The sequence below is a fragment of the Bidens hawaiensis genome, unplaced genomic scaffold (assembly GCF_021521415.1).
Source record: "Bidens hawaiensis isolate Kalapana, Puna unplaced genomic scaffold, B.hawaiensis_p1.1 tig00012838_1, whole genome shotgun sequence".
Lineage (NCBI taxonomy): Eukaryota > Viridiplantae > Streptophyta > Magnoliopsida > Asterales > Asteraceae > Bidens > Bidens hawaiensis.
In genome coordinates this window covers 292034-316407 of record NW_027492071.1, presented here as the reverse complement: position 1 = coordinate 316407, position 24374 = coordinate 292034, and the positions used below count along the sequence as shown (strand labels likewise).

At 41.4% G+C, this 24374-nt stretch overlaps 2 pseudogenes; one reads left to right on the top strand and one right to left on the bottom strand.

Moving 5' to 3' along the window:
* The first annotated feature begins 18878 nt into the window (after positions 1-18878).
* Positions 18879-19603, top strand: LOC143542396 (ethylene-responsive transcription factor ERF014 pseudogene; annotated as a pseudogene).
* Positions 19604-22650: 3047 nt separating this feature from the next.
* On the bottom strand, positions 22651-24033 carry LOC143542395 (aspartyl protease AED3 pseudogene; annotated as a pseudogene).
* Between the last annotated feature and the right edge of the window lie 341 nt (positions 24034-24374).

Genomic DNA, 24374 nt, shown 5'->3' with positions numbered 1-24374 from the left:
AACCATTTAATTAGTTTCGCTGATGAATAAGTTAGGTTTAAATGGTTTCATTAGCTCATTTGATAAGGTTAAGATAAAATAAAAATCCACTTAAGTTATAAAACTCTAGAAATTCATTATCAATCACATGTTTTTAATCAAAGTTTGAAACTTGTGTTTCATAATTAAAGTTAATAAAAAAATGTAAAAGTAAAGTTACATTTTCTCTCTCCTAAAAAATATGTTTAAAAGTTAAAAAATGTAAAAAAAAAAAATACGAGACAATTTTTTTTTTGATGTTTTGTATTAAATGTAACAACATATATTACATATATGTAAACAAAAAACGATGTTACATAAGGTAATCACGGGTTTTCTCAACTCAAATGAGTGTTCATTCTATGCATGCCCATAACATATAAATCTCGGTACATATATAGCTAGCCTGTAATCTTTCGTCATATGCCTTTTCGTCCACAACATACGGAAATCGCTTCGATTGGTACCTTAATTCTTTTTCTCAGTTCTATTCGCCCACTGAATCTTCTTTAGAATTGTTGTGTTCAGCGGTATTATCTAGGGATGGCAAAAATCCCCGAATCCGACGGGGAAACCCGAAAACCGGCTTATTTCGGGTCGGGTCGGGTTTTGTTTTTTCGGTTTCGGGTCGGGTTTCGGAGATTGTTTCGGGGATTGTTTCGGGTTCGGGTTCGGGTTCGGGTTTGGGTACCCCCGCCCCGACCCGCCCCGATATAATATATATAAATATAAATAAAAATAATATATATATACATATATTAAAAACCTAAACCTAACAATCTCAAATCTAAACCTAACAATCGTGAATCGCCGTCCACTGTCTCAGTACCTAAACCACCAATCCACCGTGCACCACCAATCCACCACCAATCCACCGCCAATCCACCACCAGTGCACCAGTGCACCACCAATCGGCAGTCCGCAGCACCAGTGCACCACCAATCGGCAGTCCGCAGCACCAGTGCACCACTCAATCTGCAGCACCAGTGCACCACCAATCGGCAGTCCGCAGCACCATCAATCTGCAGCACCAGTGCGCCACCGCCATTCCGCCCCCGATTCACTCAATCGCCGTCTGCACCACCATCACCATCCACTCAATCGCCCCGTCTGCACCACCGGACCACCCTCCTCCTCCTCGTTCTCATCCTACCACTCTACCAGGCTACCACCTGTAATGTAAGATCCCTAATTCTCTTATCGGTTTCGGGTTTTCGGGTTTTCGGGTTCGGGGACGGGGCGGGTCGGGGGGGTACAAAAAACCAAACGGGGAATCCCCGAATTAAACCCGACGGGTAATGGGGCGGGTACGGGGATGGTTTTTGGTTTCGGGTTCGGGTTCGGGTTAAGCAAAACCCGCCCCAAACCCGCCCCGTTGCCATTCCTAGTATTATCGGGTTCCCGATTCCTCAATAGGAAATAATTCTAGCCGGTTTATTTAAGTTTACTTTATTAAAAAAGTAGCCTTTTGTTTTTGTTAACTTTGTTAATCTATGATGGCAGGATTAAAAAGATAATTATCACAGTATCGCAAAAGAAATAAACAATATATGTATACCCCATTTTTATAAAAACCTTGTTTTGCAGCCGTCCATTCAATATTTTTAAGCTAAGAAGTGGTAATAGATGATTTTAAGTTTGATGATTTGATTATCTAGCCCTGCTTGCGGTGCGCACATATGATGTATATATGTGTGAACCCTCGGGTGGGCAAAAGTGAAATTGCACTAATTTTGACGTTATTTTACTAATCTCGTGAAAAGAACGTTAAAAGTGACGGACGGTTAATCAGGCATCATGTAGTGGCGTTGATAGCCGAAAGACAAGGGTACATGCACCGATCAGCCGGTGTCCCGATGATTGAGTGCTATGTGCCTTATGTCCAAGGCTTGATGCAAAACTACTATCGAGCCGGGGGTCTCACCGGAAGCAGTCTCTCTATCCTTATGGGGTAGAGGTAAGGCTGTCTACATCTTACCCTCCTCAGACCCTACTATAGCTTTGCTATTGGTGGGATATGCACAAAGTTTTACATTAATCTCACGTCATGGTGCACGACCACGATACATAACCCTCATAGCAAGTCCAACGATGAGCTTCTTATCGTAAACTTTGTTCCAACGGCAAACGTCACATGTTTCATAGATTCTACAAAACACATCTACTTCTAGAATTATCAGGACGTGCAGGAAGTTATGGTGACGTGACAGAACATGGTCATTCCAGTCGCTTTTTCAGGTGCGTGGGCATGATTTTTCGGGCGCGTGGCCGCGAAATTACTGGCACACGTCCTTTCAACAGCTGTTGCCAGCTTGCTTTTTGCCACGTGTCATAGTTTCATTGCACCTTTGATTTCTCTCTCCTCCGCATTAAATTCACCGCATTAATTGCGATTACTATATAAAGGGGGAGAGGGTTATTTGCAATTCACACTTTTCACTCTTCTTCTTCTTCTTAGTGATTTCCGGCAAATACTCCCCTTTTTCAGGCAAGCATTTTCCCGAAATCACTCTTCTTTCTGCAAAAATGTCCTCTCGTGATGCTGAAGCTATAGCTGACGACAGGGGTACTGCTGGTGAGTGCCAGTGTGCTCTGCCCGGCGATCAGTACCGGTATGTTGTCAGGAAGTTCATGCTCGATCATCTCGAGCCTGAGTTTCCTGAATCCCACCAGACCGTGTATGATGCCCCCAGTGGCAAGATCGGGGTTTATGCTGCATTTTTTGTCTATGGGAATCTTAGATTCCCATTGACAAAATTTGTTTACCGTGTCCTTGAGAGGCACGGTGTCCATTTGACCGAGCTGCACCCCATGGTGATCGCCAAGATTCGCCATTTTGAGTGGGTGTGCCGGATTTTGGGCATCGAGCCCCATGTGGACCGCCTGATGACCTTCTATACCTGGAGGTGCATCCAAGGGTGGTACACCCTGACGACCCGTATTAAGGGTCTGAAGATTTGCGACACCGAGCGCAGTCTTCGCGCGTGGAAGCAGGAAGATTTGCGACACCGAGCCATCCCCCTTGCCATGAAGTTTAAAAATGGCCAAGCGATACCGAGCCTTCACGCCCCCAACTACCAGGAGGCGGAATGGTTTTCGAAGATATCCCGGATCCAATCTCCGGTTTACCGGTTTGCGGAGTCCGGGATGGTCATGTTAGGGATGAGCCGGGTGTGGAAAGATGCGTCTCTGGTTCCCATCCTCCTCGAATACGGTTTGAACTCTATTCCCTATGGTATGTCTTGTTTTTCTTTTTTGACACAAGTTTGTCTTCTAACTGTTTCTTTTCTTTCAGAGGGAAATGATTTGGAGTCGCTTCTGTTTCCGCGGGAAGCCGACGGTCCCGCGCGGATGGGTACTCGTGCTTTGGACGAGGGCGAGTTGCCCATCCTGGAGCAAACAGCGGATCGGTTTGTGGAGGTCTATCCGCTGGGCCACGAGATCCTGAGCCACCGGCGGCCAGGTAAGGCGATATTCTTTCCTCAACCCCTTAATGCTGTACCCGCTGTTGGAATTCTTGACCTGTCTTCTTCTGAGGAATCCTCAGATGCTCCTCCACTGGTGCGGAAGAAGAAAGCTGCTGCCGGCGGGAAAGGGAAGGAGAAGGCCTCCACGGCTGGTCCGGTGGTTCTATCTGACTCGGAGTCAGATAGTGAAGAGGTGGCGGGGAAGCCCGGTGGTGAGAAGACCATTGCTCCAGAGGCTACGTCCGTTACCTCCGGAGAACCGACGAAGACGACGGTGACCGGTACCAAGAGGCCGGCTCCATCGGGTTCCTCCCCGCCCGTCCGTACGTTCAGGGTCAAGAAAACCCGTAAGTACAATCATAGTTGTCTTTGTAGATTTATTACTTCCTAAATTTATCTAACACTTTCTTCTTTGTGCAGGCGTGGATGTTGACGCATTCCGGGGTGAAACGCAGGGGAGTACCTCCCCGCCAATGACGGTAGGCTCGGTCAGCCTTCCTGAGGCGTCGACCCAGGCGCCTGCGCCTGCATCCGCTGGTCCAGTTGCTCATTCATTTGAGCCAACTGTTCCGGTCGAGATGACGTCACCGCCGGCCGTGAGTGCGATTTTTACAGCATCCTTCACGGAGCCGGCGGTTACTGCTGCTGCTGATGAGGCGGCGACCGCGGCGGCGACCCCAACGGCGACCACGGCGGCTGCCACCATGCCCGCGCCACCGGCACCAATGGCCGGACCATCAGGTACGCGCAGGGCTTCCCGCCGATCTTTGCCACCTTCCCGTCTGCCTGACCTGTTGGATGGATTTCCTTTAGGTTCAGGTGATGGGTTTGGCGGTTATCGGCCTGTCATTGACCCTACAGGTGCGTAGGGTTCCTTTCTTTTTCCCTTATGTTTTTTATCATCTTTTCCTTACTGCCTTTGTTTCTTTTGCAGTGACGGATTCCAATGAAGTGTATGTTCCGCGATGGAACATACGCCGAGGAACAACCCTTCGCACACCTGTGGAGTGCGTGGACTGGGTTCGCCACGCTGCTCCCCCGGGTGCGTTGGGGGAAGCCATGGTTAGCTACCAGGAGGGTAGGCTAACCAATGAGCTTCGGGTTCTCCAGGCCCGGATGCAGTCGCGCGTCGAGCTGCTTTGTCGTGAAAACGACAAGTTAAAAGCAGCTCGCGCAAAGGAAGTATCTGAAACGCGGGCTCTTCGGGAGGAGAACCAACAGCTGGCGGCAGCTGCCGCCGCCAAGGAGAAGGCCTTCAAGGCCCTCGAGGTTGAAGTTCAGGCGCGACTCGAGGCCCGCTCCAAGGCTGCCCAAGCTGTGAATGAACAGCTTCGGCTGGCCAGGGAGACTGCGCGAAACGCAACCGAGAGGGCTGCCCAGGCTGAAGCCGTTGCTGAGCCTCTGCGTGTGGAGAATGAGGAGCTGAAAGGCAAATTAGAGGCTCTCCAACGCGCTCATGATGCCTTGGCAATGGAAGATGCCAAGAAACTCCAGGAAATCCTGGACCAGAGGGGGGTGCTTGACCAGACCCAGCGGAAGCTTAAGGGCGTCGAAGAGGCTGCCGCAAAGGAAGTTTTACTTGCCAACCTTAACAAGAGCGAAGCCGAACGCGCCCATAACGAAGCTCAAGCTGCCCTCCAATGGCTTCTTCGAGAAGTGTTGCCTCAGGTATGTTTAACTTTGTCTTCACGCTTTTCTTTTGTAAGAAAAGGTTCTAACACTTGTATTTTTTTCTTTGTAGGTTGTGCGTCGGGTCTTTTCAGAGACCTCTTACGATGATGCTATGAGCGCAGCCCTCAACGCTTCACATGAGGATGGGGAAAAGGCCGGCTTCTTGCTTGGTCTAGGGTTTGTTGAGAAAGGCGTCCCGCCTTCCAACTTCCCTCTGTTCGATGTGGATACCGAAGCCATTTATGACCAAGCATTGAACCAATACGCCGCCTTCCCGCATCCAGTGGTGGAAAAGGTGGACGAAGTAGCTGTTGCTGATGATGGGTTAGCTGTCCTCAAAGCTTTCCTCGAACCACCCCGTTCTTCTGATGGAGCGGGTCCAAGTGGAAGCGGCCCTGAAGCTTGACCCCGAAGATCCCTTTCCATTGCTAAGATAGACTTGAATAGATTTACTCTTTTAGGCGGGTAGTAACCCGGCCATTCTTGTAATATATTATTGAAACATAAATCTTTTTGCGTATAAGATTGTTATTTCCTTCTTTGGATTCCTTGCTTTATAAACTCATGACTTGCATACTTAGTTTAGAATAGGTTAACCTCTTGAACATGGTTGATGATGGGTTAAAGTTTTGCTTCCTCTTTCGTGATTGTGCGGGTAGAACCGTCACTTGCACTTGGTAGGATGGCTAAACTTTAACCTTCATCTGACCTGCGTGTAGGTTTTCCTCATTTTTCCTCGAAATTTCTAAGTATTTAGGATAAGTTAACCCTTGAACGTGGTTGATAGTGGGTTAGAGTTTCGCTTCCTCTTTTGTGATTGTGCGGATAGAACCGTCACTTGCACTTGGTAGGATGGCTAAACTTTACCCATACCTGACCTGCGTGTAGGTTTTCCTTTTTTCCTCGAAATTTCTAAGTATTTAGGATAAGTTAACCCTTGAACGTGGTTGATAGTGGGTTAAAGTTTCGCTTCCTCTTTTGTGATTGTGCGGATAGAACCGTCACTTGCACTTGGTAGGATGGCTAAACTTTACCCATACCTGACCTGCGTGTAGGTTTTCCTTTTTTCCTTATATATATATATATATATATATATATATATATTTTTTTTTTTTTTTTTAGGATAACCTTTGAACGTGGTAGATGATAGTTTGAAGTTTTGCTTCCTTATTTGTGATTGTGCGGATAAGACCGTCACTTGCACTTACAAGGATGGCTAAACTTTACTTACATCATACCTGCGTGTAGGTTTCCCTTATTTTTGTGTTTATGCGGGTTTTGCCGCCTTCCACACGCAACGACTTACTTCTCCCCGTTTATGCGGTAAACACCGGCACCATTGGGGAGTTCATAAGGATAAAGGTAAACACATTATGAAAGGAGAATCATTTCCATTAGAAGTGGCTCTTGGCCTTTTCTTTACAAGTTTTGGAATTGATCTACATATAACATTTGCGTAATTGAGCTCCATTCCATGTTCTTGGGATGGGAGTGCCATCGAGCCCTTCGAGCCGGTATGCGCCATTTCCCAGAACTTGTTTGATAACGTATGGCCCTTCCCAGACTGGGGCCAACTTTCCTGGGCGTTCTTGGTTCGAAGCCTCGTTGTTACGCAGTATGTAGTCTCCTTCCTTGAAGTTGTAGAGTTTTACCCTCGTGTTGTAGTACTTTTGCATTTGTCGTTTGTAGTTCTCTTCACGCACTGCGGCTAAGTCTCTGCGTTCTTCGGTTAGCATAAGATCCAACCGTCTTTCCGCATCATTGTCTTCTGGCTGACTCAAGACCCTTGGTGAGGGTAGACCAATTTCGACCGGGACCATGGCTTCAGTGCCATAAGTGAGGCTGAACGGGGTTTCTCCCGTACTGGCCTTCTTCAACGTTCTGTTTGCCCAAAGGACGTGCGGAAGCTCGTCCACCCAGCCGGATCTGTGTTTCAAGAGTCTTTTCTTTATGCCTTCGACGATGCTTTTATTTGCTCTTTCCACCTCACCATTTCCTTGCGGGTGTGCCACTGAGGTAAAGGTGTGGGTGATTTGAAGTTCTTTTAGCCACTGTTGTAGCTTTTTGTCAGCAAAGTTGGTGCCGTTATCGCTCACCAAATTCTGTGGAAGTCCAAAACGACAAATTATAAATTCCCAAATAAATTTTTTGATATGCTTTGCGGTTGTTTGGGCTAAAGGTTTTGCTTCTATCCACTTGGTGAAGTAGTCGATGGCTACCACTAGGAACTGAACATTTCCTGCTGCTGTAGGAAATGGGCCTGTCACATCGATGGCCCACTTCTGAAATGGCCACGAAGAAGTGACTGGAACCAGTTCGTTTTTCGGGCGATGCGTGTTAGGTGCGTAAAGCTGGCAAGACCTACATTTTCTGATGTATGCCAGTGCATCCGTATGCATCCCCGGCCAAAAGTATCCCGCGTTGTTTAGCTTGGCTACAACAGCGCGGGGACCTGCGTGTACCCCACAGATGCCTTCGTGTACTTCCCTTAGGAGGTAGTTGGCATCTTGGTTGTCCACGCATCTCAAGAGTGGGCCAAGAAAGTTACGTCTGTAAAGGATGTCATTGACGAGTTGATAATTCAGTGCTTTACAGCGTAGTTTTCTTGCCTGTGTTTTTGACTCTGGTAGTATTCCTGCTGCAAGGTAATTTATTATTGGTGTCATCCACGTTTCTGTACTGGTTTGGATGACACAAATTTCCTTGTGCGGGACTGATGGCGCTTCGAGGAGTTCAATGCGGATGTCCTTTCCCAGGTGGGTGAAGGCTAGTGATGCAAGCTTGCTTAACGCATCCGCAGATTTGTTTTCGCTGCGCTTGACATGTATGACTTTACAATCACTAAAATCACGCATAAGGGTTTTTGCCTGGGCGAGGTACAGGGCCATGGTGTCGTTCACAGCCGTGTATGTTCCATTTATTTGGTTGGCCACCAGCATGGAATCCACGTGGGCTTCCAAGTTTTTCACTCCCATCTTACGCGCAATTCTCAAACCGGCCAAGAATGCTTCATATTCGGCTTCGTTATTCGTACTTGGAAAGTCCAGCCGAATAGCGTAAGTATATTCTTGGCCCGCTGGGTTGGTTAATTTTAACCCTGCGCCTGAACCCTCGTTACTGGCTGCTCCATCAGTATAGAGTCGCCAGACATCATTGACGTCCTGTGCTGGGGAGGGTTGAGCCTCCTCCTGGCACTCTTTCTCCCGCGAAGCGGGAACTTCTGCAATAAAATCGGCCAGGACCTGGCCTTTTATGGCTGGTCTTGGCTTGTACTTAATTGCATATTCTCCCAATTCAATTGCCCATTTGGCTAGACGTCCCGATAATTCGGGTTTGCCTAGAACGTTTGAGAGTTTGAAGTTGGTGAGAATGGTGATTGGGTGGCCCTGGAAATATCGTCTTAACCTGCGTGAAGCATGTATAAGTGCTAAGACTAATTTTTCGAGGGTAGAGTACCGGGTTTCTACGTCTGTTAGTACACGGCTAACATAATAGATTGGCATCTGGATGCCCTTTCGTTCTACTAGCAGGACTGCCCCGGTTGCTCTATCTGTTGCGGAAAGGTATAGGATTAACTCCTCTCCCGCTTGTGGTGCTGTAAGTGTTGGGAGTTCGATCAGGCGTGACCGAATCTCCTGAAAAGCTGCTTCCGCTTCTGGTGTCCAGCGGAAGTGCGTTTTCTTCAAGCAGTTTCTCAATGTTGACACGAAAGGAAACGACTTATCCGCATGGTTTGCCAAGAAGCGATTAAGTGCGACTAGTCGTCCATTCAGTGTCTGAGCCTGTTTGATGGTGGTAGGTGATTCCATTTTAACAATGGCTTCGACCTTTTCAGGGTTCGCTCTAAAGCCATCTTTAGTAACAATGACTCCCAAGAACTTCCCTTCTTCCATCCCAAATGAACACTTGCTCGGGTTGAGCTTCATGTTTATCTTTCGGAGCGTGTTGAAAGTTTCTTCAATGTCTTTCAACATCGCCTCAGGCTCGAGGCTTTTGATGACCAAATCATCCATATAGACTTCCAAGTTTCTCCCGATTTGGGCATGAAACTCTTTGTCCATTAGTCGTTGGTACGTGGACCCTGCATTCTTAAGTCCGAATGGCATCATTTTATAACAAAATGTACCATCGGGCGTCCGAAATGCGGTTTTGTCCTGGTCATCAATGGCCATGTGGATTTGGTGGTACCCCTTATACGCATCCAAGAAGCATTTAAGGCGGAATGGTGCCAACGAATCCACTTTGAGATCAATTTCTGGTAACGGATAACAATCTTTGGGGCATGCTTTGTTCAAATCTTTGAAATCTATGCACATGCGCCATTGTTTGTCATTCTTCGGTACCATTACGGGATTTGCAACCCATGTTTGATATCTACTAACGCGTACGATGCCTGCGTCAAGGAGTTCCTTGACTTGGGTTCTACACGCGTTAGTTTGTTCAGGCCCCATTACTCTGCGCTTTTGTACGATTGGCGTAACAGCCGGATCGCATTTGAGCTTATGCTCCGCCTTACTTCGGGGTACACCAGTCATGTCAGCTGGTGCCCACGCAAAGATGTCAGCGTTTTTCTGCAGTAAGCGTTTGAGTAAGGTGCGGGTGGGATCAACGATTGTTGGTCCAATGGTAACTGCCTGGTCGGGGTATTTGCCATTGAAGGCCCATTTTTCTGGTTCAGTGATGGTTGGTTTAGCCTTTTTCGGTTTGGGTTTAGATGAAACAGATGCAATGCATACCTGGGGAATGCCAGAGATCATTGCTACACCCTCAGCTGTTGGCCATCCCATCATGCCATGGACTGAAGATACCACGGCGTTGAATCTTGCCATCCCGTCTCTTCCGAATAGGATGTCGTACGTATGATGTGGCTTTTTCATTACGACAAAATCCACGTCTTCTGTGCGTGAATGATTCCCATCAGTAAGAGTAACGGGGAAAGATAGGATACCCAGGGGTGTTTCTGTACTTCCGTCAAACCCTTCAATTGAAGCGTAGACCGTTTCCAAGCGTTCTTTGTCTTCATCATCCAGCTTATCAAAGAACTGTCTGTACATCACTGTCGACGAAGCGCCGTTGTCAGCAAGAGTGCGTGAAGTGATGTAGTGCCCCAGCTGGCTTCTGATGACGATGGGGCCTTCTTTGCTGGGGCCTCCTGGCACTCGCGGGAAGCGCACCTCAGCTTCCTTCCACGCGCATGGTTCTGCCACCCGTCTTTTTCTTCCTCTGACCTTGCCATGAACCATGTTGATGCTGATATCGACGGGCTTTCGTCCGTTACCTCTGTACCGGTTGTCATTCCTTCCTCCCTTCCTGATCGATGCCACAAGATGTGCAAGCCTTCCGTCCTTGACAAATGTCTCAATAATATCCTTCAAGGATGTGCACTCTTCAGTACCATGACCCTTTGTCCCGTGGAAGTCACAGGATTTGCTTTGATCCGCATTAGGTTTCTGCCGGATCAATGGGGCTTTAGGCCATGGCAATTTTTCCGTGGCAAATATCTCCGTGACGCTCTTCGTGAGTGGCGTCCACCGGTGTTTTCGGTTTGAAGGGTGTGTGTTGTCCCTTCCGCCAACAAGAGGGCGAGAGCTGGATGAGGTGTCAAAGTTTACCCTTGACTGCCAAATACCTAGCCTCCTCTTTTTGTTCTGCCGGGCGATCCGGACATTGTTCTCTCTGGTCCTCTGCGTGTAGAGGTGTGTACTCTGGGGAAGATCTCTTCCCAGTTGCTTTTCCGTCTCGGCAAAGCGCTTTGCCGCCGTCATGATGGCATCCCAAGTTGATGGCATGCCATCCTTACCCGTCAATGTGCGGATAAGTTCTGGGTATTCGGCGCCTTGGATGAAGGCGGCGCGAACCAGATCTTCACTTATGTTGCCGAGACTAAGCTTTTTGGAGTTGAAGCGAGTGATGAAGTCTAGTAGAGATTCATCCTCCTCTCTCACGCAGTTAAGGATCGTCCACTGCTCTTCAGTGTACTTCCTCTGTTGGCTGAAATGCTGGCTGAACTTGTTCTGAAAGTCCGCCCAGTCATATATGTGGTGGATCGGTAAACGATCGAACCATGCCCTGGCCGCTCCGACCAGAGTCATCTGGAACATGTAACACCACGTGGGTTCCGTCCAGTTGCTGACGGTAGCCCCCGCAATGAACCTGTTCAAATGGTCGTCTGGGTCGGATAGACCATCGTAAGTGCCAATATTGGACATTTGTTTGGCACTTCTCGGGGCGATTGCTTCCGCAATGTCCCTTGCGAACTTTGACTTCCCTGCATTTGTAGCAGTTGGTCTAAAGGTTTTGGAAAAGTCACGCGGGTTTCTCTCCACGATTGGTTTAAAGGCTTCCCCAAAATTCCTTTTTGGTTGGACGTCCGTTTCCTTACGCTTCCCTTTCGCCTTATGGCGAGGGTTCGCGTCGGTGTCGGACTCCAACTCGTCGTCTGAGTACTCGCAGTCACTGCTCATATTGAGGTGTTGGCGAGTACTGGCGAATTCGTCAGCCTGTTGAACTGAACGCAAGCGTTCGTCCAATTCGGCTTGGAATTCTCTTTGCCGTGCTTCGGCCCATGCCTTCACTTGATCTAGTGTTTGGCGAGGAACCTTCGTTCGTTTTTCCAGTTGGGTATCGGAGAACCCCAATGGAATATTTACTCCACTTGCCCCGGCTTGGGTAGTCGGGGTAGTGTTCGTAAGGATTGTATAACCGCCGGTGTTCCCCCCAGTTGCTGGGGTTGTTACCGGGGTTTCTTGGTCGGTTACTGGCCTTTGAACCGGAGTAACGTTAACCATTTCTTCAGAAATTGTGAAAAAACTAAAGTAGTTCTAGCTTTTATACACGGATGGCGCCAATGAAGAAACACTAGGCGACCCGGTACAGATTATAGATAATCTGGGGGCTAAGTAATGTTTCCCACGGATGAGGTCTAGCTGAGAAGGCTGTTCTTCAGGAGACCTGCAAAACAAACACCGTAAGCTCGTCACTGAGAAGGGGGGAGTTCCTCCTTGTGACCACCCTCCGGCGTGAGAATCAGACTAGGTTGCTCTGAATATAAGTGTATATTAAGAGATTGCTAGATAACTGGATAGCAGATGATCTTACCATTCCAAGATGTTGGAGTATTTATAGCCGAAGGTAGGTTAGAAGGTATAGCCGGCTGAATAGTATTCCTGTTCTACCAACAGTGGACTATGCACAGGCCATACTGGTTGGTGGATAGGTTACGGCCAACAGTAATAAAGTCGGCTGCACTATTCCACCAACTGTAGATTATGCACGTCCTACTTACTGTGGATTGTACGCAGGCCATGCTGGTTGTTGAATAGGTTACGGCCAACAGTAACACTATTCCACCAACTGTAGGCCGCGCATGCTCCTCAGTAAGGGTTGGTGAGTAGGCAGCGGCTAATAGTGACAAACAGTACTAGAGGGTGCTCCTCCTCGCCCTGTTGTCGATGAGCTGTCACCCTGTGATTGGCTCATGGGCTGTTCTGGTCAGATCGTCTGTCCTATCCATACCTTGGTAGGTATGGTACAAAAGATCTTTCAGAATCAGACTGGCTCATTTAGGCGGGATTGTTCCCGCCTTGCTCATTCCTTCATGTGACTACTGAAGTAGCTAGTGTCTTGTGCGTGTAGCCCTGCTGTCTGCGGGTAGCCTTCCCTGATGGCTTGTATCCGCAACTGCGGGAACAGGCGGGGTACTTCACCATTGGGAGGCTTTCCCTGCGTGTTCAGCTTGTGTACTGCGCGTAAGATCCTATGAGCATGGTGGGTCCTGCGGGAGCAGATGGCCTTTGCGCAGACGTCCCTGTTCAAGGTGAGTCTTGCGGGACCAACTGGTCTCTGCTGAGACCTACCTCTTCAGGACTTTGTAAATAGACAAAGCTTTACCATACCCATTTTATATGTGATGGATGTATTCTACACATATTAAATCCATGTGATCTATTTCAACTTTTCACATAATTTTGAAAGTGGTTTGAGGAAGAATGGGCATAGCAAAGTGAAGGAACCAGGAAAGTAATATGTGTACAATCAAGTACTACATTGCATGAGCAGACAGCATAATCTTTTGAAGATGAGGTTTCTGATGTTGACTTCTTTAGGGTACATACTTGCATCTAGATGTTATATTAACTACCGACCCCACCAAATAATTCTCTTTGAAAAATCTCATTTTAAAACTTTATAAATTATACTATTTCCTCTATCTTGGTTAGGCGGTATCTCGTGATCACTTCCAACTTTCTTAATGCACATTTTAACAAGTTGGTTAAATTATTTTAATATTGAAAAAATTACTAATTTATTTTGTTATATGTGTTATTGCAATATATAATGTTTATGCATGCATCACTGTTTTACTTATATCTATTTAATTTTTTTTTAATAAAACTATGATCATCTAAATACTTTTTTTAACATATATATATATATATGATGAGTATCATTACAGAACTTTTAAGAACTTGAAGAAACTCTTAATAACTAACAATTTTTATAAAAAAAATTTGCATGTTAATATTATTTGAGTGCAGTTTTATCACTTTTTAAATCTATATTTATATTTACAATTACAATTATAAAAATTAGTTTTGACAACTTATCTAAATTTTTTTATATATATGTAAATTTGTTATTACATAAATTTTACACATATGTAAACTTGGGATATGTAATCAAAAATATATTTATAAAATATAGTGATACTAGTCTCAAACAATTAATATGTTAATATACTAAAAATAATTATAAAAAGTTTAGTTTTTATAAGTTTTTAAAAATTCTCAACTTTTTTGAAGTTTTGAAAAGATACCAAATATGAATTGGTATTATATTATATTATATTATATATATATTAAATTAAATGAGAAGTTGCTGTTGTCTCACAAACCGTCGCTACTACTTTTAATGCATATAGTACAACTTCTTGAAGCCTTATCAATTACACCTGCTATGACACGCATCTTTCTTTGTGTCCTCCATCTTCACCCCCTGTTTCTCTGTCTCTCAACATTATGTTCAAATCCTATAGTTGGTGGGTGTTGCTTTGTTGTAGCCGGCCCCTTTGTTGCTTCAAAGGTTTTCTATTAAATTTCTGTCCCCTGCTGTTTCTTGATTTTGTGTTTCTAATTGCTTAATCTTAGTACCGATTCTTCATCATAGAAATAATACACCTACTTGATTAAGCATCGATTCTTCATCGTAGAAATAATACACCTACTTTGTTACTGAATGTGTTTCATTTGGGGCTTAATTGATCTGATATGTCTCTTAGGGTTAGATTTTATGATTGGAACTCTTTGATATGAGGATTACTTGATTATGATTGGGGGTTTTTGTATTTTGGATTATTTTGGTTAATTGTTTTGCTGAATGTAGTTGATTTGGCATGCTTATAAGAGATTTTACCTTATACCTAATACATAATAAAGATCTGCATTGAGCATATATATCGATCGGGTATGATGTTGGTGCTGATTTTGTGAACAAAAGGTTGCGCACACACTTTTACTTTGCGTTTGTTGCTTCAACGGGGCTTTTAGTTTTTATTTGTTTCTAAGTAAATGAGATTGTAATGCATTTTCATGTAAATAAATAACACTTAGGTTGTAGATATATAACCCTATTGAACATTTGTTAATCATCTCCTTTTGCTAATTTATGTTGTTTCCTTCCATTATTGCAGCGTTTGATTTGTTGCCTTCCGTTGATTGTTGCTGTCAGTCAACGTGTGTTGGTGGAAATTTCTGTTCCATTAGTGCTTTTTGTTAAATTGCAGGTATAACCGTTTCCGTTTGGTGTGTTGTTTGTTGCCTCATTGAATACTTTGTGTTCTTTTAAGAAGTCTTCTTCGGTGCCCATCAGTTACATCATTTCGAAACTGTTTTTGCATTACTTTAGTTCATGTCATATGAAACAGTAATGGTGATTGTCTTATTTTGGTTGTCATTGAAAGTGTTCTTGGGAATTAAATGGTAATATTTAGTTTTATAACTTGGTGTCATAAACTGCAAATATAAAGTTATCAAAACTTTGTAATATTCTTTAACATTCTTAGTGAATACATTTAGGAGAATAAGATATAAATAAATTGTCAGCTACAGATAAGTTGTGTTATGTGTTTTAGTTTGTCAATTAAATTGTTCATGTTTCTATTATTTGAATGGCAACTTTTGTTTCATCAATAAAAGTTTATAATAAAAAACTATGTGTCGAGTATCTCAAATTCAAAACATTGTTTTGTTAAAAAAGTTAAATATTTATTAATGAGTTGTTGTTTAAAAGTAGAAGCCATTCATTACTTTTTTTTTGTTGCCACTATTTGCTATTTATATGAGGTAATCTTTCGTTTTTCTTTTCTTCGCATTTTTTATCTCTGTCTACCCAAACTATTATGTAATACATCATGTCTGCATTTTAACTAAAGGCTTATGCACTCTATAGTCTATTGATACAATAAACTGCTCTTTTTAATGACCTCAATTTTTCAAAATAGCCATTATTAGCATAAAAAGTTCTCTTATTACTTCATTACTTAATGTTCACTGATTTGGGTTCCTGTTCCGTATATATGCTCAAATTTCAATATACTCTCATTAGACATCCAAGTGGAGTCAACATCAACAACCCGCCTCTACCAGACATTGGAGACTACATAAACAGGTACTAATAATTTAAATTAAAATAATCACATACTTACACGACCAAAGTTTACAGCCACATACACATATACTAAGATCACACAAAAACCATGACAGGGTCAAAGAAATAGCACCCACCGTTGCAATCAGACATCAAAATTAAACAATCATAGACGTCGTGTTAAAATAAGTAAACCACAACATGGCAAAGAAGATGTGGGTGGACATGTGAAATTCAGCTTTGAGATGGACGAAGGAATTAAAGTTTGTATGAATGTTTATATGGACAGTTTGTTTTCTTTGTGGACTTGCGACAGAAATTGAAGTTTGTATGAATGTTTATATGGACAGTGTGGTGTCCTTTGTGGACTTGCGACATTCAATTAAAGACGATTGATATTCCTGAAACAAATTGGGCATATGCGTTGTTATCAAAATGTGCTCTCGTCGCAGCGCGCGAGGGCCAAAATTCTAGTTTGTGTATAAAAGCTAAATATGAAAGCTTAGGGCCATATGGGAAAAAGTTCACTATATCTTTAAAAGAAGTACAAAAATTGTATTTTTAGGGTGGATATTCTCATTTCCAAAGTTACAAAAGTAGGAAATAAATATTTTAAGTTTATCACATAGTTATTATTATTTTTATTTAAATGTGTGTGTTTTATGGTGAGAATCTTTTGTTAGATATGTTTTATAAGTTTAAATATACAGGAATAACAAAACAAAAAAAAAAGTCTAGTCTGTTTTACCTGATTTGGCTTGTAACCCTATTATTTTTATGCCTGAAAAGGAGGGTGGGTTTATAAATGAAAATAAAAAACCAAAATGAATATGAATTAGAACGCGGTTTTAAAGACAGCAGAGCAAAAGCTGGTTTGTTTGGTTTTTATAAGCACACAGGGAGGGAGGGACAGGGGTTGTTTACTGTTCCATTGCGCGTATTTTGCTTCTTCCTTTTACTTTCCTTTCCGTACGCTTTTATATTTAATTTAATACGAGGTCATTAACCCTGCAGAATCATTGTACTGGCTTGACTAGGATTCATTAGGGCATATCGTCATATAATATTATATATAGATATATACTTACACGAAAGTGTACTAACAATTTCATATTTATAATTGTTTATGAGTACGTCCTCATACTAAAATAAACAATGTATATGTATTACTCAGTTTCATTCACATATTAATAAACTTACAGCATCCACAATAACCACCCCGAAAAACACTAAAAAACATGTTTAGTCGGATCCTATGCCATAAAAAGTAGTTTTTTCGTGACATATTGTGTCTTTTTTAGAGTAAAGTGTCATTTTCGTCCTTGTGGTTTGGCAAATAATGTGAATTTAATCCAAAAAGTTTATTTTTAGCATATGGACCATCCACGTTTCCCAATTCTTGTCAATTACATCGAAATCACTAATCCTGTTAAATTGAATCGTTAAGTCAGGAGTAGACATGTCTTTTCACTCTTTCTTTATTATGTGAGTGCTGTGCCAAAATCGTCCCTGAAGTCTAGTCACATTTGCGAATTTCGTCCAAAAATATTTTTTTTCGCAATTAGACCCTTGATGTTTCCCAACCGTTGCCAATTTCGTTCAATTTGTTAACTCGGTCTAAATTCAACGTTAACTCAGTGGTGTTATTGTCCTTTTACATGTTTGTTTACATAATAATAATTATTATTACACTTAGCTAAATCTTTTATATGATTAAAAATAAAGAAGAATAAGCAACGGATACTATATTGGATTCAAACATAGGAATCGTGAGATGCTATATATGTTATCGAACAAACACATAATAATAATAATAATAATAATAATAATAATAATAATAATAATAATAAACATGTAAAAGGACATAAACACCCCTGAGTCAACGTTGAATTTAGACCGAGTTAACAATTTGGACGAAATTGGCAACGGTTGGAAAAAATCGATGGTCTAATTGCGAAAAAAAATATTTTTGACGAAATTCACAAATGTGACAAAACCTCATGGACGATTTTGACACTTTATTCATATAATAAAGAAAGAATGAAAAGACCTGTTTACCATTAACTTAACGATTAAATTTAACGGAGTTAGTGATTTGGATGTAATTGAGGGTTAGTGATTTGGATGTAATTGGCAAGAATTGGAAAACGTGGATAGTCTATATGCAAAAAATTAACCTTTTGGCCTAAATTCGCATTATTTGCCAAACCAAAAGGACGAAAATGACACTTTACTCCTTTTTTTATTTATCATTGTATTGTTTATTCATTTTCGGCATTGTGTCTTTTCGGGTTTTTATTTTTAGAACGGGAATGACGGAGGAAATATTTTGGTTTTTTAAATTTTTTTCATTTTCTATTTATATTTTGAGTTATGATATTTTTTATTATTATTATTTTTTAATATTGTTTGAAGGTTTTTTGTGTGACCACAGTCCTTCTCACACTTCTCATTAGTCCTTCTCACACTTCTCATTTTTGTCTTCCTTTGCATTTTAATTTTTCCCTATAATGTATATACTATATAGTATATAATTATACATTAAGGAACATACAAAAACAGTTGATCTTCTTGTCTACTAGAATGTTGTTGATGGTTAAGGCTTGAGATCTAATAGTCTCAGGTCAAAACCTGATTTAAGGAGGTTACCTGTTGATGGTGTTTTCGAATGAGTCAGTCCTTAAGTGTTAAATCAGTATGGATTATTAGCATTCCGTTTCAGAAAACCTCACTCAGATATCAGATATTAGAGGTTTGTTTTAAATGCTGATAAACAAAAGAAAGATGCATACCAAATATATATGTATTATCTACAAGCTAGCAAAACTGAGAGAGAAGTCAAAACGGATTTTATGCAATAATGTGAACTCCAGGTCTCTATTTTAATAATAAGGTTCAGAAAATAAAATAGCAAGAAAAACACCTGGCACCCAATATTTCACTCCTCTTGAAGACTATATATACAGTAACAACTTAGTTTCACTTCATCTTCACATCATCACTCTGCACACACCAAAATCAATTTCTATTCTATTCAGCCATCTGTTTTTATACATCTTCTTCTATCTAAAGATCGAAATGGTGAAGAAACAGCAAAAGACTAATGAAACCGAACCATCATCATCATCGTTAAATATCAGCAAGAAGAAATACAAAGGAGTGAGAATGAGGAGTTGGGGTTCATGGGTCTCAGAGATTCGAGCACCCAATCAAAAAACACGAATATGGTTAGGTTCTTATTCCACTGCAGAAGCTGCAGCTAGAGCTTATGATGCAGCCCTACTTTGCCTCAAGGGTCCATCTGCAAAACTCAACTTTTCTCATAACAACTACGACCAAGACCACTCAACCACCCTAATGTCTCCCAAATCCATTCAAAAGATAGCCGCGGCTGCAGCCGCCACGACTCCAACACAATCATCACCATCACCTTCATATTCTTCTTCATCTTTATCCACTACGCCATCACTTACCAATCTATTTGAAGATGATGAAACATTCTATTCAGCAAATGATCCGTTTGATGGCACCTTAATGTCAATGGTTGCACCATGGTCCAACTTGGATTCACCAACCTACAATAATGGGATGGTTGGTGCATCATTTTTTGAGTTTGATCATTCTTCTGCTTCATTCAACCAAGATGATTATAATGAAGAAGAAGGTGGAGATATCTATCTATGGAGCTTTTGCAGATAATTTTTTATTCATGATTCTTTTATTGGTCTTCGAATTGAAGAAACATTTACTGACATTATTACTATCTTTTTTTTTTTTTAGTTTTTACACAAATATTAATGTTTATTTTTATATATGCAAAAGGGTGTGGGAATAATTATTTTTTGACGATCCCATGTGACTCTCTTGAAAATATGATGGTGTCTTATATGTAGTGTTCTTTGTCTGTGATTTGAATGAGAAGAAAAAGATATTAGTTTATTAGTTGTATATTTTCCTAAAATATATATGTAAGATTTTATACAAAGTTAGGTTAGCCTACAAATGTATGATGAACCAATAAATTGAAGACACATGATAGATGGCGAATTTTAATCTAGGGGTTGTAATGCTCGTTTTTATAGTATAGTTTTTTTTTTCTTTTCAAATATAAAAGTCATTTGAATTTTTTTTAAGTTATATCATAAAAATAAGCACTTTTGCTTCTTAAAAAAGCAATTATTTTAAGTGAAAAACATTACCGAATAATGTTATACGTTTTACACATTGTTGTTTCATTAGTCCGGGTCTAGAATAAACTGTTATTACAAAACAATAAGATGTAATCTCTTTTGCATTGTGCGGTTATAAGTCATGTGTGTATTGAATTGGTTATATTGCTTTATCAATATTCTAAATTTTATTTGATAGTTATTTTGATTTGCATATAAGTAGTATTTGTTGTTATGATTTGCATATAACTTTTGGTTGCAATAATAACTTTTGATGACTTTTTTTTGTTGTATATTGAGAAAACAAAGGGTGAGAGTTTGTATTTTAGAACTTGAAGAAACATTAATTTAACCCTTAGTGTCTAATTGTTTAGTCCTTATGTTAAAGATAGTCTTTTCCATGGGGGTGTATAAAAGAGGGTGATATACACTGTGGCCAACCTGAGTGGCATAGCCTGCAAAATAGAATACCGTGAGTTCAATACGAGAAGGAGACATGGGGGGTATTCTCGTAACCATCATCCGGCGTGAGAATCAGTATCGATACTTGGATATAAAGTGTAGCTAAATACTGAAGAGTATTTGTGCCTAGAGATCCGCCCCTTTTACCGTTGGAAGAGGAGTGATATTTATAGCCGGAAGAAAGGAGAGAATGAGGGGGTCAATTGCGTTGTCAGAAGGTCCATCAATCAAAGGGCTTGCGCGTACCCAAGGAGAGTCGGTGAATAAAACAGCTGACTAACGGTGACATTTGTACTATGTAGTACTCTAAACGATGTGTTGTCATCATTCTATTGGCTGGAGGTCTCTTTCGCCCAGATATTCTCCCTTTGTGCCAAACCTAGGACGATCTTGGAGGTTAGGTCTTCTAGAATGTCAGAATGGATGTTTGGTGTTAGGTGGGACCTCTTCCAGCATCATACTTTCTAAATTCATCAAGTGACCGTGCTTTGCGGCGGTTGTGGGCCCATCTGCGAAGACTTCTATTATGTTTAGGTAGGTTTGAGACCCCACATCTTTAGAACTAAAATGTCTTTTAAAAGAATCCTCTCCCTAAAAATTAATTCAAAATTCAAAAACGAACACAACGACTCGAATAACTGAAAACCGTGCCTAGTACATACTAAGATGACTATCGCCTTGCCCTTAGCTGTATTCGGTTAATTTTAATAAATTTGAGTTTGTTCCCTTTGATGAGCTATCATGGCGAAATTTTGCGTGCAGGGATAGGAAAGGGGGAGACCTTAAGCTCCTATTGGCCTAATGAAGTTATGGCCAGAAATAAAACTTATACAAAATGCCTAAGCCCAGAAATTGTTAGGCTCCCAGTAACCCAGTTCAATCCAATAAAACTAACTTCCATATGACCAAATATTTTTAAAAGATTTGGGCTTTTGTTGGGTAATTATAACTCTTATTTATGTTCTTAACTCAAATTCTAAAGTTGGAAATAAACAGAAGCATATATCAATTTTTAACAGCTATTTGGATCACTAACAACTTTTTTTTTATTGGTTTCAATGAAATAGCTGTTAAAGAAAAAAATTGGTGCTTGCTTCTTATGGAAATTCACTAGTTCAAAATTCAAATATGTGACTACTTGGAAAATTATCTATAACAATTAGAAAGGTTGGTGCCGCCTAGTCCTGGTTGGGCCACTTGACGGCACCATATTAGTGATTGATTTTTTTATCTTTTGTTTTAATTTTGTTATCATAATGAATATACGGAAACCAATTAAATTCGGGTAGATTTATAGCCTCAACGTCCGCAATCGACAACGCTACCGTTTTATCAACGACCGAGTTTATCAACCGACATCACCAAATTGGTCCACCTCCGTTTTTTATTATATATTTTTTTTCGTTTCTTAGATCTGGCACCATAACAAAAGTAACCGAAACCTACTGGTCCACCTCGATTTTTTATTTTCCACCCTTTTTTTAGTTCTTATACCATAACGAACGTAATCGAAATCGACTGAATTCGCATCGAATTACCGCCTCAATGGCGAGACCGACAACGCTTGGGTTTTACCACCGACCGGGTTTACGGACCAAATAAACGTCGAAAATTTTGGCTTTAGTACCGGTACAATAATGCACTTAACCCAAACCGACCGAATTCGCGTAGACTTACCGACTCAATGCTTGGGTTTAAACACTGCTCGGGTTTAACTGACAGTCCCCGGCGCAACGCGCCGGCCAGTAAAACACTAGTCGTTCTATAAAGATTATTATTTTGTGCAAACTTTCAGGTTTTTATTGAAAAAAATGAAGGGCTGATAAATTTGATTTTTATAAAAGTTATATGTTTGTATGTAATTGATTTTATAAAATATTCAGTTGATCTAATTTATTTATGATGCAAATCGTTTTCGTCTTTGAAACGCTCATTATAAGTGTCGTTGATTCGCTCATTTGTCTCTTATTGTATTTGGTTAATGGACGACTGAGTATTACTAGAGGTGGAGGTTAGTGGAGACCCGGAGGTACCCCCCCCCCCCCCCCCCCCCTCTTTTTTTTGCTTAGTAGTGCTACTTTACGCATTTTCATCTGAAATAACATCAATAACAAGTATTTCTTTAACTATTTTTTAGATACGTAACATAATAGTTATATCGATTAGTATCACGTGCCAAAAAGATGATTGCATAATGCCAAAATAGATATGAAAACTTGCGTACAACAATAGGAATTAACAACAAAGATGAGTTAAATAGATCTAGTTGCAAATTTCACGAGCAATTCCAACACGAGAGTTGGGGATATCAAACAAAATCCTCAAATTTTGTTGTTGCAAATTAGCAATGACATTCAACCCGGAGTTCACATTATTCGGGGTCGATGCCATCGCCAAGCAAGCAAGTGTCCCCGCGCTACTATGTATCAATGTGTTCTCCATAGGTAGAACAATGTCCAATCCCGAAAAATGGAATGTCATCCTTGGGGCTACATCTTCATGAGTCACTGAGAAACACGGGTCAAATGCGCCTAATGATGAAAATGGTCCTTGTGTTTGGTTCCTAAACGCCTCCTTGATTATGTTGTAGGCATCTGGCACAAATTGGGTTATAACCGTTCCTGAATCGATAATAGTTCCTGCACCGGTGTTGAGGTTGAACTCTAGTAGCTCTGGAGGTATGGGTACTTTGACTTTACCCACACTTATACCAGTGAGGTTCACATAATGCAAGGAAGGTCGATGCGGGTTTTTTAGAAGGGGTGTGTATTTTATCGTCTTAGGTTGGCCATTTGGGCCGAGCCTAAGTGACCCTGAAAAGTAGTAGGATCTAAAACTAGGTAGGCAATATGAAAACACGCCAAAGTAAAGCGAACCCGATTGTGAAAGTAGTGACATCGGTCCCCGACCCAGTCCCAACAAGCCTTGAGGAGGGATAGAATTTCCCGAGATATTGCCAATGCATCCAAAAACATAGCTAGGAATTATGTCATTGGCCAATTGAATTCGCGGGATAAAGTGGCCAAAAATGACGAATCACCACCATATGATTGGTTAAACAAGCAATTACTTGTTGTGGATCCAGATGTTGGGCATGAAAGCCCACGGGCCTGGACACACTTAGAAGTGGTGCAATCCAATGGCCCGTAAGTGCTTGATGTGTTCTGTGAGAACATGGTGGACGAACAATCAGTACACCCACTGCATGGTACCCATGCAGTGTCTGCACTCGTGTCCAAAACCATGAACATGAGTTGACCAGGTGTGCCAATTTTCACACGAGCGACATAATTACCAATGTTTATGATTTGGCCCGGTCCAATTGGCACCGAAGATATAGGCTTTGTGGCAACAAGGCTTGACAAGTATGTTAGCCTTTGAGGGTCTTTGGAGGCCATATTGAGAACCGTGGTGGTCCACGAAGAAGTTGGTTTAGGGGACTCAAATGGTGAACATTTTCCGTAAATATGGATGATGGAAAGATCTGATTTTGGTTTTAAGGATGGGCATGGATCAAAAGCTCTTGAAGCGGAAAGAAAAACAATGAAGAAGAAAGCCAAAATAGTGGAGTCCATGACTTTGGGTGGATTTGTACCTCATAACATTCTTTCTTCTCTATATATAAGAAACCATTAGACATGTGAATTGACAATAATACCCCCTATCTTCTTTGTTTCTTGGCTCTACGTTAAGTAACATTTTGGAAGGATAAAATGAAGTCATTGAGGACAAAATTGCCAAAATGATTAAACTTCTTATGTCTTATCCTATAGAAATGTTAAAAACATTTTGGCGTTTGTGGTCCAAATCATCGTGTCATAAATGGATTCGCGTAGCTTGTGACTGAGTTTTATCTCATTCGTAAATTGCATTTATTTGTAAGGTTATATTTCATATGCATATAACATAGAAAATATCAAGTAATATAATATTTTTTAATTTT